The 17,637-nt window shown below is 37.1% G+C and overlaps 1 protein-coding gene across 1 annotated transcript in view; it reads left to right on the top strand.

Annotated features, from left to right (window-relative positions):
• LTBP1 (latent transforming growth factor beta binding protein 1) overlaps nt 1-17,637 on the top strand; it is a gene marked incomplete at both ends in the record, with an annotated part of 180,805 nt that overhangs the window by 29,933 nt on the left and 133,235 nt on the right. The window lies entirely within an intron of this gene.

Raw genomic sequence — 17,637 nt, 5'->3', positions numbered from 1 at the left:
TATTTAATTGATCTGTTTCTCCAAGTTGGATTAGAAAGAGGTGTAATCCACAGCTGTAATCTACAGCTGTACACTGAGAATATCTCCAATGCAGATTCAGGTGATAGGGACTGAAGATGAGGTGGTAAAAGGAAAGCAAGGTGCTTAAATTGGTGACTTTTTCCCATTCACTGCCAAATTTTACTATTATTAAGAGAGGAAAAAAGGATGAACGCCTAATTCTGTATGCAGCAACCTTGCGAGGGCTGATTCCAGAGCAGTCGGTCAGTACTTCTCACATAACAGCTAGTCTGGTTGGGCATTCCACCCCTTTTTCAAATTCCCTCTGGAGAATGGAGATGCATGTTACTCCAAGCTATTTCTGTAGCTGGCTTTCCGTTCTACTGGGGAGCAGGTTTTCCTTCTAACTGCTTATGTTAATAGGGTCTTAAAGAAAGGATATGTGTGCAGTTTTCCATAGTCTTGCTGTCAGGCAGTTATTAACACTTGTGGAGAACTGCTTTGGTGAACACTGCTGTTTCTTCTCCAGTGCTGTGGTTATAGATTGCTTTGAATAATTCTAATAAGGAGCTGCATGTAGAACCTTCCATCCAAGAGAGTGAAGAAGTCTGGACTCACTGTTGCAAATGCAGTTTTTCTCTGCAATGTTTGAGTGTTTTACAGCAAAAGGAGAAAATCTTCAACCTACTGCATTCTTTGCTGGAATACATATAAATATTTTCTACCTTCTGTAATAAGTGCTTTAAGTTTATCCAAGGATAAGAATATAAGCTAGGCCTGGTAGGTACAAACAAGCCTACAGTTCATTTGACCTAAATTGCTCTGTGAGGATGCTGATGTCTTATCCTTTTTTTCTGTAATGTGAGCTGCATGTGCTTTTTCTACAAGATGCACAGTTTCCTCTTCCCAGGATGAGGTAATACTGCTGCTATCTACTTAACTGATATTTACTTGTACTGTGTTGTCATTAAAGATAAATAAATGACCTTAGAGAAACTTAGTGATTAACTATTGCTCATCTTCACTTTCTCTTTGGGAAGTCTGTTCCTCTTTCTTGGAGCTCTTTGTCTTTGACTCAATTTCTTCGTGTGTGTATTTGGCCTGTTTGATCCTTGCACTGTAATTTCTGCCATGCTGTATATTTTTGAAGCATTTTGCATGGCAAGGCTGGAATCCTCATTGGAGGTTCACTCTGTAGTAGTATTCTGAAAAGGTAAATCTTTAAGGCAAACAAAGAGCAGATAATACTCTCCCTTTTCTGTGTTTTAAAGTTTAGAATTGCAGCCACTGCTAGCTGTTTTGCTTGCTTGTAAATGGTTTCAAATAGCTTTTTCTTAGAACAGTCATTTTAAAGTTATTCATAGTAAACAAGGTTGTTCTAAGAAATGATTGAGCTTACAATTGTTTAAAAAGTAGCTATGGAAACTAGCTGGTGAGTCTCAGTTTTAAAATGAGTGTTCTTTGCTTTCATTGGCTGTGCTCCCTTCTTGAGAATGTCATACTTCATGTGCACTCTGCAACATTTTCAACTAATTCAATTTTATTTTTATGGGCAAAATATTTGTTCTTATTAAGATATGTTGAAGTCTTAAAACATAAAGCTGTTGTGTGGTGGTGTTTTTCAAGCTGTGCAATCAGGAAAATAATATTTCTGTTCCAATATGGAAATGCTAAAATCCACTCCTCCTTAGGTTTGGCAAAAGACAGCTTCCTTCTTGAAACAAGACCAGGTGTGCCAGATTTCAGTTTGAGGCTCTTAAGCTGATGAATTCTTCTCAGCAGATGTTACAAAGTGTGTCCAGAATGCTCTAAGAGTTAGGAACTTGGGCTTAGAAGTGCAGAGTTCAGTAGGCATGATTTTCAGTTTGTTAGATGGCACTGTAGACAACGCACCTCCTAAGACCATTTACTTTTTAAATGCTGTTATCTAAGTAAAATGAAGTCTGTTATTTTCTTGTTATTAAAAAATTAAAATAAAATGGGGGGAACTATCTGGTCTGAAAGAACAAGACCAAAGAGATAATAAAGAAATGTGTGGTAATTGCAAGCTTTTCTTTTCACTATTTGGCTACAATATTGTAGGTGGAAAATTCTGTGAGAATGTGTGTGAAATATCTCATTTCTCACAAGAAAAATTCAAAGTCAAAGTTCCTTTTAGATGCTGAGAGGGGTAGATTGTAGGTCTCTGCTTAATAGTTGTCAAGTTGCTTGAGATATTGAACTTGGTGTGGCTTTGCTAAGCTTGTCTCTTGATAATATTTATGAAGTTCTAAAATACGAGTGACTCATATCGGAAGTACTTCATGTTCTGATTACATAGAACATAATATGAAAGCATTAAAATGAAAGCTTTTGAAAACTTTTCCAACTGTATAGAAAATACTGCACATGTATTTTTAAATCTTCAGTTTCTTAAAATGACAGTGCTTGCTTCAGAGCTTTTGATCATACTTAGTCTAAGCTGTCAGAAAATTTTTCAGTTGTACCTTTAAACACATGCAGTTGGTTATAGTTATGGTCTTTACTGTGGTTATGTGCTTCAGATTATTAATTTCACGTTCAGTTGTGCTGTGTATCACCATGATGTTCTTCTGCAAATATATCATCTTAATTGCCAAACTTACTACACAGAGTTGAATTTTATAATAGAGATATGTTACTTCCAGTGTCAGCTTCCAGCTTTTCTGTTCCTTCTTACTTCTCCTGTGTTCTGGGAAGAGGACAGGGAATAATACACTTGCCTGCCTTGCACAGTTTAAGTCACATGCAAGTCTTGTACAGTCTATTTGTTATAATTTTCTCTTGATTTAGGTCACTTAAGCAAAATAAAATCATCAGTTGCAGGCAAACTGACAAAAAAGGTTAGTTTCCTACAGAGAGTCTTAGTTCATAGAAACTACAGTTGTGAAATCAAGTGATAAGTAGGCCAGAAATGTTTTATTCTTCATTATCTTTAAAAATCAAGAATGAAACACTGGGAACTACACTACAGAGAATCATGCAATATACAGTAGGGATGAGAACTATGGGCTGTTGTACAGTCAGATGCAGAAGGGAATGCAAGAAAACTTAAAGGTCTTTTCTAAGAATCCAAACATTTTCAAGATCCAGCTGATTCATTTTAATTTTATTGCTAGAAATTGATGGGTACCTTGTGCTTCTGAAACTGAACGGGTTTTTCTGGTGCTGGTGGATTTTTGTCTTTTGCTTTATCTGGAAGGTACTTAGCAATATTTGTTCTCAACTAAGTGCTAAGTGCCTTCTGCTCCATCAGAAATGGAAAATGTAAGGAAGTTGCTCTTCAAGAACTTTGCATGGAAGTTGTTACTTCAGTGTAGATTCTTAGGTGTGAAAAATAAGCCATTATACAATAGCAGTTGATATGGTGATAAAATCATAGAATCATAGAATGGTTTGGGTTGAAACGGAGTTTAAGATCATGTAGTTCCAATTCCGTGCTGTAGTCAGGGACATCTTCCTCTATACCAGGTTACTCAGTTTAATCCAATCTGGCACTGAGAACATCTCCAGGGAGGGGCCCAGTGAGATGGTTGCCGATCTGGTCCAGTGTCTCATCACCCTCACAGTAAAGAATTTCTTCTTAATGTCTAGTCTAAATCTATGCTCTTCCAGTTTAAAACCACTTCCCCATGACTAGTCCCTACGTGCCCTTATAAAAAGTCAGCTTTCCTGTAAGTCCCCTTTTGGGTGTTGGAAGGCTCCAAGCCTTCTGTTCTCCAGACTGAAGAGCTTCAACTCTGTCAGCCTGTTCCTGTTGGGGAGGTGCTCCAGACCTGTGATCATCTTCATGGCCCTCCTCTGGACCTGCTCCAACAGTTCCATGTCCTTCTTGTGTTGGTGGCCCCAGAACTTGATACAGTACTCCAGGTGGGGTCTCACGAAAGCAGAGTAGAGAGGCAGAATCACTTCCCTCATCCTGCTGGTCACACTTCTCTTGGTGCAACTCAGGATGTTGTTGGCCTTCTGGTCACTGTCAGCTCATGTTGAGTCTTTCATCGACTGACACCCTCAAAAACTTCTCTTCTGGGCTCCAAAATGATTGAGAACTTTAACAGAGAAGAACCCACACTGTGATTTTACTGTCTTATGGGTGCTGTGGTTTTCATCTCCTTTCTCAGAACTTGTCCTCCTCTCAGATAAAGACCTTCTCTCAGAAATACAAATGAGAAAGGAAGAAAAAATAGTACTGAAATTTACAACTTCATGGTCTCAATTTGAATTTGACCACCTCCTTACCCCTTCCACTGATTTATATGCACAGACAGGATATGTAAAATCTCTAGGGTTTACACTCTCATTTGTAAGGGCAGTGACGATCATCCTTTGTGTTACAAATTTGGTCTGATGAAACTATTAAGCTGTGCCTTCAAGGAAGTCGAGAGCAGAGAGAAGGAAAATCCAAGTCCGTTCTTTCTTATCTGCTTTCCAGTGATAATGCTTTTTGGACACAGATAGGAGAGCTGCAGGCTGGGGAAGCCAGACATACCAGTATTTTGCAAGGATTCAGCTGATGTGGTCTATCACATGGTGGCTCAATCCCAGCATGAGAAAAAAGAGTGATTGAGTGTAATGTTTCCTGTAATCAGAGGCACTGTTTGAAATAAAGCTGTTCTCCCTGTTTACGGTCTTGCTGATTTGTGCTTTGCTTTTGTAAGATTAGTTTCTTCTCCAAGCTCTGTGGCAAAAGATATGGACCTTTCAAGGTTAAGCTTTCAAGCATTTTTCTTCTTTGAAGTTGAATTTGGTATTTCTTTGTAGTGTTGTGTATATACGTTACAGATATTGGTGGGGAGTGGGAGCAAACACATGTAAAGCTAACACACACATCTATATATGTATATATATATAAAACATGTATATACACATCTATACCTAGATATACGTAAGCCTTTTGAGCTAAGGCTGCCCATTGTGCCACAGGAGAAATCTGCTGGTTGAAACAGAAGGGAAGTTGATCGATGTACCAAGTCCAACTTGACATACCTCCCTTGGAAGGTGGATTGTAGATTTAGGAAGTACCTAATGGTGGTAATAGCTACTTCCTCCAGTAAAGTGAGAACTGATCTCATGATGGCAGTCAGCCTGATCAACAAGTACCAAGGGAGATCATAGGACTTCTGCATCCTCTAGTGAGCTGAAAGGGGACAGAATCAGTATCTTTCTCGCTCATGTGTCTGTGAGTGCATGTAGGGGAGCTGACAGTTTGCATATTCCTGATTATGTCATACATCATCTGGTATGCCTGTAAACATGAATTGACAGAGAGGACTGAGGCAGTTAAAGAAACTAAGCCCAAAGTAGCATTTAAAGAACTGGACGTGAACAGCAACTGCTATATCTTTCCTCCTTTCCAAAGCATTGTTAAGCTCAGGGATTCTGTACAGCTGTTCTTTTTTATTGTTGGTGATGTGTAGGGGTAGGAACCTACAGTATTTGTTGCTGGAGCCAGCATCTCTGAGGAACAAGAACTGCCAAAGGGCTGTGAAGGTGTCAAGAAATACCATCTACATGAATGTTTCAGCACTGGAAGTGGGAAGTATGTGCTCTCCATCATCAACGTTCAAAGTGGCTAAGAGACCTGAAGCATACAGTGGCGTTGGGTTTGCAGTTGTACCCACAACTTTTTGAAATTTTTTCTTGTTTTATTAAGATAAAGATTAAATTGATTCATGTCAAACCAAGGACTGCGGAGTTCTTACAGGCTTTTTGGATGTGATGCTCAGCATAAGCCTCAAAAAGGTCTATCCGTTACAAGTGCTGGTTCCCAAAAGTTCCTTAGACAGCATTCCACAGGGCCACTGAAGATGTGTAATTTGCAAGGCAGCTGACACCACAGAATGAGTTGTGATTCATGGTTCTCAACACATAGGCTTTTATCAGAGTGATCTTGTGGTGGTACTAGTTTATTTTGCTGTTATTTCTACCATGACAAATTATCTCATTAGATTGTTTGCTATATGTATATGTTCTAGTATGTGTGTGAGGTTATCCAGTCTCTCTGTGATTTGACATGCATTGGCCAATACAGAAGAGATTATTTGCAATATTTGCATGGTTTTTGACAGTAAGTCATCAAGCTAAAGAAGATGGATATCAGATGCTAGCTAAAATGATATTTTTAAACCAATGTGGTTGTAGATTTGAGTTATGCATCTGAATTGTTTCATACTAATTTCTGTAAATGTATGCTTTCCACAGGTAGTTTTTCTAGGAAATATGAGAGCATAAATAGTATGTTATAAACACCTATTAAAAAAAAAAAAAAAAAAAAAAAAAAAAAAAAACACAACAACAGAGAAATAAAAACCAACACACACCCCTAAATTTCTGAAATCTATTTCTAAATTTCTTAAAATCTATTTTCATGCTTCTAGCTGGCAGTGGTGCTGCAGCAACTTCTAACTAACTCATATGTGTGTCAGCAGTATTATTTACTTAATGTATTCATTTCTTATTTGATTGTTCACGTAGTTCACTAAGCAGTAGGTTGTTTCCAGATGCAGTCTACGTTTTCTGGCTTACTGAGCAGTCACTGCATGTTTTAAGATAATTTAAATTAGTTTAATGTGTTTAGGAGTTCAAGCATGTATTTCTTTGAAGTCATTAACAAGGAAAAAGAAAAAGAACAGACGCCACAGACACTTCAATATCAAAGCACGTGAATTAAAAGAACGTGAAGAGAAACTGCTAAATTGAGCCCTAAGGTTGTAATTTCAAACACCTTATAACCTGCCCATTTTGTAGTTCTGACTTGCTGGAATGACAGTATTCATCTTACATTTTAAAAAAAAGACACTTATGCAACAGAGGGGAAAAAAGTAGTGTGAAATGTGGTTTGCCTTATGCCAGTGTATTATACAAACCTGCAAGTCACAAACTTCAGCATCTTAAAGTACATGCAGCAGTAAGGCCTGTGAGCCAGAGTTAAGGGCTGGAGCAGGATCAGAAAGAAGGCATGTAGGGGAAGCAAAATCTGAAAGGCAGAGAAAAAGAAGCAAAGTGAATTTTTGAGGAGAAATCGGAGACATCCTTAAAAACCAGAGGAATGCCTCACAGTCTTCAAATTTACCTACTGCAAATAGGAAAACAAGCTATTCCTAGACCTCTGGAATGCAGTCTGGGCTTTTGGTCACAGTATTTTTTTAATTTTTTTTTTTAAAGTAGGCAAAGTGGTTTGGAATAGGAGATCAAGTTCTTCCAGACACTGTTGGTTCAGATGTATGTCAGAAATTCTTTATAGCTGCTTTCTTGCAAGCTGAATTGAGCTGTAGTTGGACTTCTTTTTATGAAAAAGGAATTTGATTGTTTTTGTATACTTTATCCCTGTGTTGATCACAGGCTGAAGTCGAGGATACAGTGTTCCTTAAGTTTGTTTGTATTTCACTGCATTCTGGGGTGGCAAATGTGGGTTTAGGAACTAGGATGGGGAATGAAGAGTAGTCTTTACTTTGTGTTTTAATGCTGCTAAAAGGCAGCTCCATGTTGCATCTACAGGTTTTAAATCCAAAGATTCAAAGCTGCATTTAATAATTAACAAACTCCTGGATGAAATGGCAGCCAGCAATGAAATAAATGAGAGTTCTGCTTTTGACATTACTGGAATCAGGACTTCATGGGATTAACTGGGCAACAAATCATATTAAGAGCAATTTAACGGTTTCAGTATTTCTCACTACGTGTGTAGACCACTGTACAATCTTAAAAACATTTCACCATTAAATACTTTACAGCATCTCTCTGAGTTGTGACGTAGATTGTTGTTTTGTGGATACATGAAAGAGAAGGATAAAAAAATGCATACCTATTCTGACCTTTTTATTCTAGTTTCGCAATCTCTGAAGTAAATAGTGTAGTAAGATTGCTATTAAAATTGAGATTTGAGGCAGCTTTCATCAGTAACATCAGTGCACTAGGTAAACTTCTACCTATTTTAAAAATAACTGAACATATTGTTAATCACAGCATTCTTTGGACTCACTAGCAATTGAATGTTGTCATAGTTCAGTTGAAATGTACCATCACCTTTAGTTCTGTATTTTTTGCCAAAAATTACCTGCCTGAGAAATATTATCATCTCTATATTATTTGCATTTGCTTTCTGAAAGATTTTAGCAGTCAGTTTTCCAGCAAACAATTTTTTTTACTACTGTAAAGTTAAGCAAGTAAGTGAGAAAAAGATGGTCTACATCTATGTCTAGATTCTTTGCATGTGGCTTTTCAGTTTACTTGGTGTATGAAATTTTGTAGTTACCTATAAATATGTTGAGTTAATGTTGATGTACTGCACTTTTTCTTCCTTTAATGTCTGAAGTTAAAAGATGTATTGTGCCTTTCCTGCTTCTGGGATGCTGACCTAGTAGGGATATTCTTTAAGTGCTGCCCCTGGTAAGATTCAAGCAATTATTCACATAGGAATAATTGACTGTATTTGGTGTCCATTATTAAACAAGCTGACAATAGTGTTCCAGTGGATTTTAATTACTGACTGTGGTCTCTAGTTAAAAGTATAGGTAAGGCACACTTATTGTTAATTTTTCACCCAAGTTCTTTGTCAATATTCTTTCTGCAGAGGAATTTTCCAGGATGTGACAGTGAATAAATCTTCATTACTTCTTGTAGCTTCAGTCGGTTAGCTGTACTTTAGTTGGTTCTTTACTTCTTCTAAAGTGACTTTCTATACCAGGGATGTTGTACTCACAAGATCCCTGATATAGAAAAAGGATTAAACAAACAGTATTAAAGCTGCCTCTTATTTATGACATAGTATCTTGTAGGCTTAAACGCAATTTCACCAAAATTACTCATCTGAAAATAGATAATAGTGCAACAAAATTGTGTTTTCATTACATGCGTACACTTTTAATGAACAGAGAATTTTGTGGTTGAAGTCAGGACTTAACTAAAGTTTACTAATAACTTTTGTAATTGCTGTCCTCTGATTGTGCATCAGTTTAGTACCTGGATTGCTTAGAAAATGTATTTGCGTGATTTGATGCTCAAACTATTTACATACGTGTCACAAGGCTTTGGGAGATCCTGATCCCCAGAGTTAGCCTTCTTGGTAAGTGTGACTGCGTGCTCTTGTCTCCCCTTTCCTGCTTCTTACTGCAAATAGAAACATTCCATTTTTGTGATGAATTTAAACAAAGGATAATCTTTGTTACTCAATTTTGTGGTATGAAGAAATAGGCCATCTGAGTTGTTTATCTAGTTCAGCTAAGAAAGTAGTTATATATTTTGAAAGTTTAGATGTTGTAAGTGTTCTTGGCCTAATGCAAACATTACTTCTACCTCCAGAACTTTTCATCAGTTATCTTTCCACCATCAGAGATACAGCATAACATGTACTTTTTTTCCCCCTTTCTTCCCTGCATTGCTTCCAGTGTTGGCAGATGTGGCCGGCAGCATGCTTCTGTTGCATCACTTGACATTATGTGGCCACTGTGGAGGAGAACTTGGATAAAAATTTTGGTTCTGCTCTTCCCTCCCCACCCTCTTGCCCCGATTCTCCATCTTTAGGATTGCTAAATTCTGTGGTGTAATTTAGTATGAGCAGTCCCTGGCGAATGGCAGAGATTGTATTCTCTAGGCAGTGCAGTCTGTCAGAGCTGCTTACTCCTGATATAATATGCCAAAGAGTTTCTTCTGAGAACTATACATACTGAAGCTGGAGTCTGGACTCAGTCTTGAATTTTCTAAGCTTGATTGCTATCATTGTGCATTTATTTTACTTTTTTTTGTTCTTGTCAATTTAGAAATCCTTCAGTAAATGTGGTTCAGATGGTTGTCACAGAATAACATCTCATCATTCAAACATATGAAGGCATGGTTTATTCTCATGCAATGAGCATGTTGCACTTTTGGTCTATAACAGTTGGACAAAGTCAGTGTTACACTACATCTGCTAGTAGTTACTTACATATGAAATCAGCGTGCATTACGGAGGGGTAAAAATGCTCTGACGTGCTCTGGTGCATTTGCTGGCACATCCTTACAATGAGAAAATTAAGACTTGATAGTAATAATTATTATTTAAGAAACTTGTATGCTTAGGAATTTATTTTTTTTTCATGCAGTCTTCTCATAATAGAATTCTAGGGATGCTCATCTTCCATTTACATTTGTTACATCCTCAGAAGCAAACATGATCTATATTTTGTAACAGTTCTTTATAAAACTGATTGTGCAGTTTGTGAAAAATACATTTCCATTATAATCTGAATTTATTTTGGATTAAGGGTTATTTTTATATCTTTGTCATACATTTTCTAAAGAATTTTGCTCTGTAACTGAACAGCTTCCCTCTGCCTGGGTGTGTCACTGGCTCTGTTTTAGCTTTATTGGTATCAGTGCATTGAAGTCCGTCCTTGCTCGTTGTATACAGAAGTACTTTGAGTTTTATCTTTTAATCCAGTTTTGTACACTAGGAACTTCTGATGTGGTTATGCTCTTGCCTGGTTGGCTGCAGTGAGCCTAAACATCAGTAATGCTTAAGTTCAGATTGTGCACTGTTGAACAGGAGAAACAACTTCATCTACTTCACACAGGTCTAACTTATAAACCTACAAGTGATTCCTTTTTTTTTTTTTTTTTTTTTGACCCCTTCTGAGAAGCTGTTATTACAGCAATGAGATAATGAGATCATATTTTCGAAGCAGTTTTCTTGACATAAGCTGAGAAAAATCTTTCTGCTGGCATATCTGTATCTACACAAAGTCTTGATGGTGTAGTTACTTGCTCATTGCATTAGTTTCTTCATAGTCATTATTTTAACCATCAGAATCTCAAAGATTGTCCAAGATTTTTCTTTACTGGCATACGTTCTTTTGATTTGTTACGCTCCTAAATGACAGGCTTATGCTTAATTCAGACAAGATCATAAGTTTATTCTCAAAATGAGTTTAACTTGCTTAAATATATACTGTGCATAAGGCTAAATGAAATTTGAGGGTTTCTGAAAGCGTAGTACACTTCTAAACCACTTATTTAACTAGAGTGAGACATTAAGAAACCATGTATGTGTTAGAGAGACTTCAAAAGGGTGCACCATAATTAACATGTATCCAAGAAAAACATGTGCATCTGTTCTATCTCTTCGCCTGTTTTAAGCTTGCAGCACTTCTATTATTTAGGCTTTCTTAGTGGGCTCTTGTAAGATAAGTCTTCAAAGTCTTTTTCAATTTCAAGTAAATTATATCAGCCAACTGTCTGCTCTTTGGTTTAATATGCTCAAGAATTTGAGTAGATTAGTGATGCATGGTTTTTCCTTTGAAGCAGCTGTGCTCGTTTGTTTTGCTCTTTATTGTACAGTATCCACTGTGGGAGTGTATATTTCTATTTTTAAGTGTCATTTCAACATACCTTTCTAATACCAAAGTCTGTCTCATGGGTGGATAAGATAGAAATTATCACTAGTTTATGCATCTTCATCAGAATTTTTGGTACCTATAGTGTCAGCATAGTGTTTTGTAACATGGCACTAGTAGTATGAAAACAAAAGCAATTTTGCAGTAGTAGTTTCAGCTTTCAATGATCTGGTTAAGTATGTTTTTGCTATTGAGTACTGTATTTCATCTTGAGTCGCTGTTGCAATATAAAATGCCCTAAAGGTCAACTTTTTAATGCAAAAATTTCTGAATTTGGTAGCAAGTCTTCTAGAATCTGAAATTGTTAAGGAGTTTAATACCAGCAACATTCAAGAAGACAAAAAAATGGCTTTTGGAAATCTGGGAGTGTAAGAGATGGCTGGAAGGGGGTGTGTGTGTGTGTGTGTATGCACAGACACATATATGGCTGAGAACCCATATTAAATCATAGAGACATTGAATTAATTCATCTGGAATCATGAAGAGTTTTGCTGGCTAAATGTTGGTGAATGTATGTATAAAGTAATTATTTGTGTCTTATTGTTGTTCTTTTTAGTGCATGAAGAAGAAAGTTTGTAAATTTCTGTTAGTGTGGGACTATACACTCATGTCAGTTTCTTGTTTGTGTTTGTATCATATTTTCCTAGCCTTCACATATACTGCTATGTATGTTGGTCTTCATTGAGGGTAGTTAACAGTCTATGAAGGTTTTGTAAGTTTGCATGAATTGTATTTTGGTGACATCTGGGAGGGAAGTGGACCAAACTTCTGTGTTCATCTTATTCAGATGAAAAGATCTAGTAGGAGAGCTTTCCTTCTTCTCAATAATTAAATGTAATTAACATTTATATAATCCAGTACCTTTCCAGGAGTGTTTTACAAATTAAATGCTTGAATGCTTTAATTTGAGATATGCTTATCTGCTTTTGCATAAACTGTATGCAAGATCTGTAGCTTCCATTGGATTGTGTGAAAGTACATGTGCATTTGTTTGTTGTCCTTCATATCTGTATATTCAACTGCCAGGTTTCTTCGAAACCTTTTTGTGGTTATTAGATGTAGGAATAAATCTTTTCTCACTATCCTAGAAAATTCAGTTTAGTACTTCTCTTTAGGAACCTGGAGGAACGTTTGTAGTTTACATATTTCAGTTTATTATATTGTGTGCAGAAGATATAGTGGATCAACGGAATCATGGTTTCGTGATTTAATTGGGAAACACTGCTAGTTCATAGAGCTTTAGTTCAACTATTACACCAGTTTATAGTGGCAAAAGGATTCTGTCTAACCTGTAAGCAATACAGGTGAATCTACAAATACAAGGCTAACTTTATTAGCAGACATTTGAGAGTAGACCATTGCTGCAACTGTCTTCAACAAGAGTTTGACCACTGAAATTGTATTTAAGTTGAGCACAACTTGTAGTTAGGGATATTTTTACAATATATGTGACTCTTTCTTTTTTTAAATCTCGTACCAGATGAGGTATGTTTATTAATCTTTAATAAGATTTATAGCATTACTTCCCTTCCAAAGCAAATCAGTTTGATCGTGATCAGGTAAGATCCTGCATGGTGTAAATAACACCTGTACCTTGGTACATAAGTAAAAACAAATAGTAAAACAAGCAAACAAAAACTGAATAACCTGAAGGCGTTGTTTGAAATTATTTATTCATATCCAAGCACTGATATTTGCAAATTGTAGCCTCAGGAAATCTTCATTACAATGGCATAAAGCTGAGGTAGGTTTATGATGAAAATATGAATGTTATTCTTGGGCAGGCATTCCTCAATATCAGGTTTGCAGTGTTTACCATTAAAGTCAGGGGCAAAGTTTTCATTATGCATTAATACTTTTTTGTATGTAAAATACACTTGGTGCAGAATTTTTGTGATGGTGAGAAGAAAGAAAAGGTTGAACACTTCCTCTTTCATCTTTTGTGACTGGAAGTGCATTATAAAATAGGCCATGCTTTCTGGGTCTGATAATGTTAAGGGGCTTTGAAGAAATTCTGTATGTTCTTCATTGGCTGAGAAGTTAGATTTTTTTTCTTGTATCTTAAACTTAAAAAAAAAAAAAAAATAAAAATAAAAAAAAAAACAAACAACAGACAAGCAACCAAAGGAAGAAACAGCTGGCAAAGGTCAAGCTGAACTGATAATTTACTGCTGGTAATTTACAGGACAGCAGGCTTTTAGTTCTATTCTCATGCCTTTAAAACTGTCCTGCATGTTTTCTTTATATCATATCATAATTTTAGAAAGTGCTGGGTTTTCTTCTCCATTTGGCTGTTAATTCTGAGTCTGGGGTAAGGTAGAGAAGAAGGAATTAATTTCTAGGTTAAAATTATTAACAATTCAGATAACTTTGTTTTTCTTTCAATTGTTGCTAGCTGGGAGCCAAGCAGGGAGCATGTATCAGACTCACAGTAAATAAAATGAAGAAAGCAGTCTGAGATAGGCTTGTCTTATTTAGTCTAGACAGTACTTTCCATTCCAAACGTTGCTGGTTTCATTTCTGCTTGCCAGAGTTACTCTGATACATAGCATTCCTGGTCTGCTATTATCAAGCAAGAGAGCTTTTCTTTTTTTTTGCATGATGATTATCTGGAAATGTTTGTTCTTCCTCTGCAGTATTCTTGTAACCTTTTTAGCTAGTGTCTGTAATTTTGTTTGCTGAAAACATGCTTAGACATTTGTTTGACATCGAAACGTGTTTGACATCTGTCTTCTGTACACTTTAGCTATGGAAAATTTTTAATCAAGCTTATTGAAGTTAATGTCAGTTTTGACCATTTAGTTGTGAACTACCAACCAAATTAGTGACATAAGCCTACATAATGCAACAATCTTATTTAGTCTTGGCTATTTCATGCAAAATTTAAAGATCAAAACTATAAATTGCATCTTTTTAACCTGTACTATGGGGAGCATTAATAGTACTTTAGTATTTTTGTTGCAACAGTGCCTGAGGGCTCATCTTGGTTGTGTAATGTTGAAATGTGCAGTAAGCAGTGTTGCAAAGCTGGGAAGCAATAAAATGATTTTGGTTGTGGTGATGATTGTTATTTATAGATGAGAGCTTTTTAAGTGTAATGGCTGTGAGTTAAGTATGCCTTTCATTTAAGTCCTAAAAGCCTAGTTAAGAGTGTCTGAGACCTACTTTGACTATCTCCTTGTCTGTGGTAGCAACAGAGCACCATTTGTTTCTAGTGGCTTTGAATCCTGAGGAGTTATAAGGAAATTTTTATCATGCTACTTGTTCTTTAATTTGGATATTCAAACAGTGACAAAGTCAGTGCCTGCCATTACTACTCCATGAGAAGGATTGTCTTGTGCTTTTTACTGGGGGTCCCTGGTGCAGCTGATATGACTGTGGATGCAGCACTTGAGTTCCCACAGTATGACAGAAGCTGCATGAGGGGCTCAGGCAGAGATCCAGAGCTCAGCCTTTCAGGAAAGGGAAGAAACATTTGTGCTTGCAGGCTGGGAGGAATTTGGCAAGTTGGCACTAACAGTTGTAGCACCAAATGATTTTCAGAGAGTTGTAGTAGAGCTGCTAACATCTTTTCCAAAAGCATAATAGGTCCTGGGGTGATTCCTGTACCAGTCATCACAGTTAGCTTCACAACGTCCCTTTGGATTATAAACTAACATCTTTAAGAGCCAGATCACGTTGAGAAGAATTTGAACATCAAAAGAGCAGTCACAACGGAGGGTTCTCATAAATGCTTTGATATTTGACCCTATCAGGAATTAGACTCAAGCAAGACTAGTCAACTGGTCAGGTGACTGGCAAATACGTGCTGCTAGTTAGTACACATCCATGCTAGCAATGGATGTCTGGTTCTGAGCTGTTCTTAAACATGGGGAGAACTTTTATGCATACCCAAAATCAAGATCTTTGGTAATTATGTGTGAAGAAGATCAAATCTGACAGAAAATGTCAAGAGTCTAGACCACTTTTCATTGCAAACTTGGTTTCATCTTCTGCTTTTCAATTTTAATGCTGCAAACTTGTTGTAAGCTTTCCCTTTAATACAACAGTAGATTATTTAGTCCCTAGTGAAACTGAGAGTACCAACATAGATGTGCAGTGAAAATACTTCCTTTAAAGAAGGAGAGTTTCTAGAGTAGGGAACTTCTATATACTTCTAAGAAAACCACTCTCTTGTAGAACAAAACGTATTCCGGTATTGCCCTAATATTAGTTAGTTAGCAAGCTAAATGGGAATGAAATCAAGGAAGAAGATTACCTGAGAAGTAGGAGACAACTGTCTTAGTAAATTTCAGCTTCTAGTGTATAGCATGCCTGTCTCTGGTATGGTATGAGGCATTTGGTTAGGTTTTGGATTTATATTATAAGTGTAGTGATGGAATCTGTTGTGAGTTGATGGGCTTGGTCTGCAGTGTGGCTGGATATGTAATAAAAAGTAATTTTTTGCAACATGTGTCAGCCTTAACAGGAAGCAGGCATTGAAATGGCAGTGTCTCTCTGGATACAGTCAAGAAAGTAACAACATTAAACTTAAAGCAAATATAAGCAGCCTCTAAAAGTTTGCTGCAATGTGTGCTTCTGTACGATGTGGACTTCTGTGACCATGGCCTGCTTACACATCGTCTGGGAAAAACTTGTGCTCTGATGTCCAGGTGCAGGAGTGGATGGATACAATGGCTTACAACCTGTGGAGAAACAAGTTTGTGCAGGAAGGATTGTGTTGACTTGTCTAGGAAATCAGTCATTACTGTGGCACGGCTTTCTCTCAGGTTGAGGCATTCTTGCTGATACCTTGTCAAGTTGAACCTAACCTCCACTATCACTGATGGCTCTCTTTGATCTGGTATGTGGGAAGCTTGAAAACAGCGCCGAAAGTATAGTATTTTCTCTTAATCTTGGAAAAGGACTTCTCCTGAATATACTGCATAAGCACTTTATCTGAAAAATTTGACTCTAGAGATAGTACAAAGAGTTAAAGTTTCTGTTGTTTATCAGAGTACTAATTTTCTGTACTAACAAATAAACTTTTCTAGAACTGATCCAAGTTAATAACAGTCTGTAGAACAAAACTCTGTTGTTTGTTCTAACTACAAATCCACTGGCTACAGCAGTTACTAAGCATCCTCAAAAGACGTAACTAAGGAATCAGACTCCAATTGTAGGCAGATGGTTCTGGAGTCATCCGTCTTGTTGCTCAGCTGAACCTTCCTCAGTCTTACTGCAGTGGGGAAGCATTGCCTATTTCTTCTTCTAAGGGCAGCTATTTACACTACAGAGCTGTGATTCTTTGAGGGGTGGCTGTTATAAATCCCATAATTTTCCCATATTTATGCTTTACTGACCAAGCAATCACTTAGCTTAGTAGAAGCGCTCACATCATCCCACTCTTTATGCCTTCATTTGGTAATGTAATCTTAATAGCCACTGTTACTAAGTTTAGTAGTTGACACTATTCTCTTGAGGAACACACATCTCTGCAGTATGATCTACACCATCTACAAATTCTTGAAGAATTGCTATTGCTGGATTTATTAACAAAGGCTTCCTATTACTGCTTGCTGGACAGCGAAACCCTGTAGCCCAGTACCCTGAAATAGCTTGCATTTTCATTGCATGTGGCTAGCAGCTATGTGACTTACTCCCTTCTTTGTTTATTGTTGAGTGGTACTGTGGAGTGTGAGAAGGCCAGTTTCTGTGTTAGCAAAGGAACAGTTCCTGCTATAAGTGGTATATGGGTAAATAACCGTGGTTTCTGGGAATAAGGAGAGGGGAATTCCAACTAAAAATTGGAACAGTCTTGTGCAGTGAGGTTTAAGGGAAGAATCTAATAATGCAAGTAAGGAATTGCAATTGTCAGTGAGAGAATCAGTGAGCTTGAAGGAATTATCTTGTTTGATAAGAAGAGGAAATAGTTTAGCTCTGAAGGGAAGCCGTGTGGTTATAGGACTGGTTAGAGATGTTCACTGGTGCAGACAAAGAGAAAGATGGGAAAGTGATGCGAGCTGGGAAACAGAGAGAAACCTTCTGATGAGATAGGGAAAAAAAACTCATCAAAAGGGAAAGGGAAGTGCAAGAGAAGCAGTGCTCTTACAGGTAGAGTGATATTGTGGGGAAGGAAACTAACTTCCAGGGATCAGAGGGAAATCCATCTGGGTGCAGGTTTTACTTTCCACTCCTGGTATGCAATGACAGTTGCACAAAACACAGATGTTTAATTGCATTGCTGTTTCTCTGACCAGTCTGGAAAGTA

Source organism: Tetrao urogallus (assembly GCF_951394365.1).
Source record: "Tetrao urogallus genome assembly, chromosome: 2".
In the NCBI taxonomy this organism is placed as follows: Eukaryota; Metazoa; Chordata; class Aves; order Galliformes; family Phasianidae; genus Tetrao; species Tetrao urogallus.
Note: the sequence above shows the minus strand (reverse complement) of the source record. Positions and strands in the feature narration are given on the sequence as shown.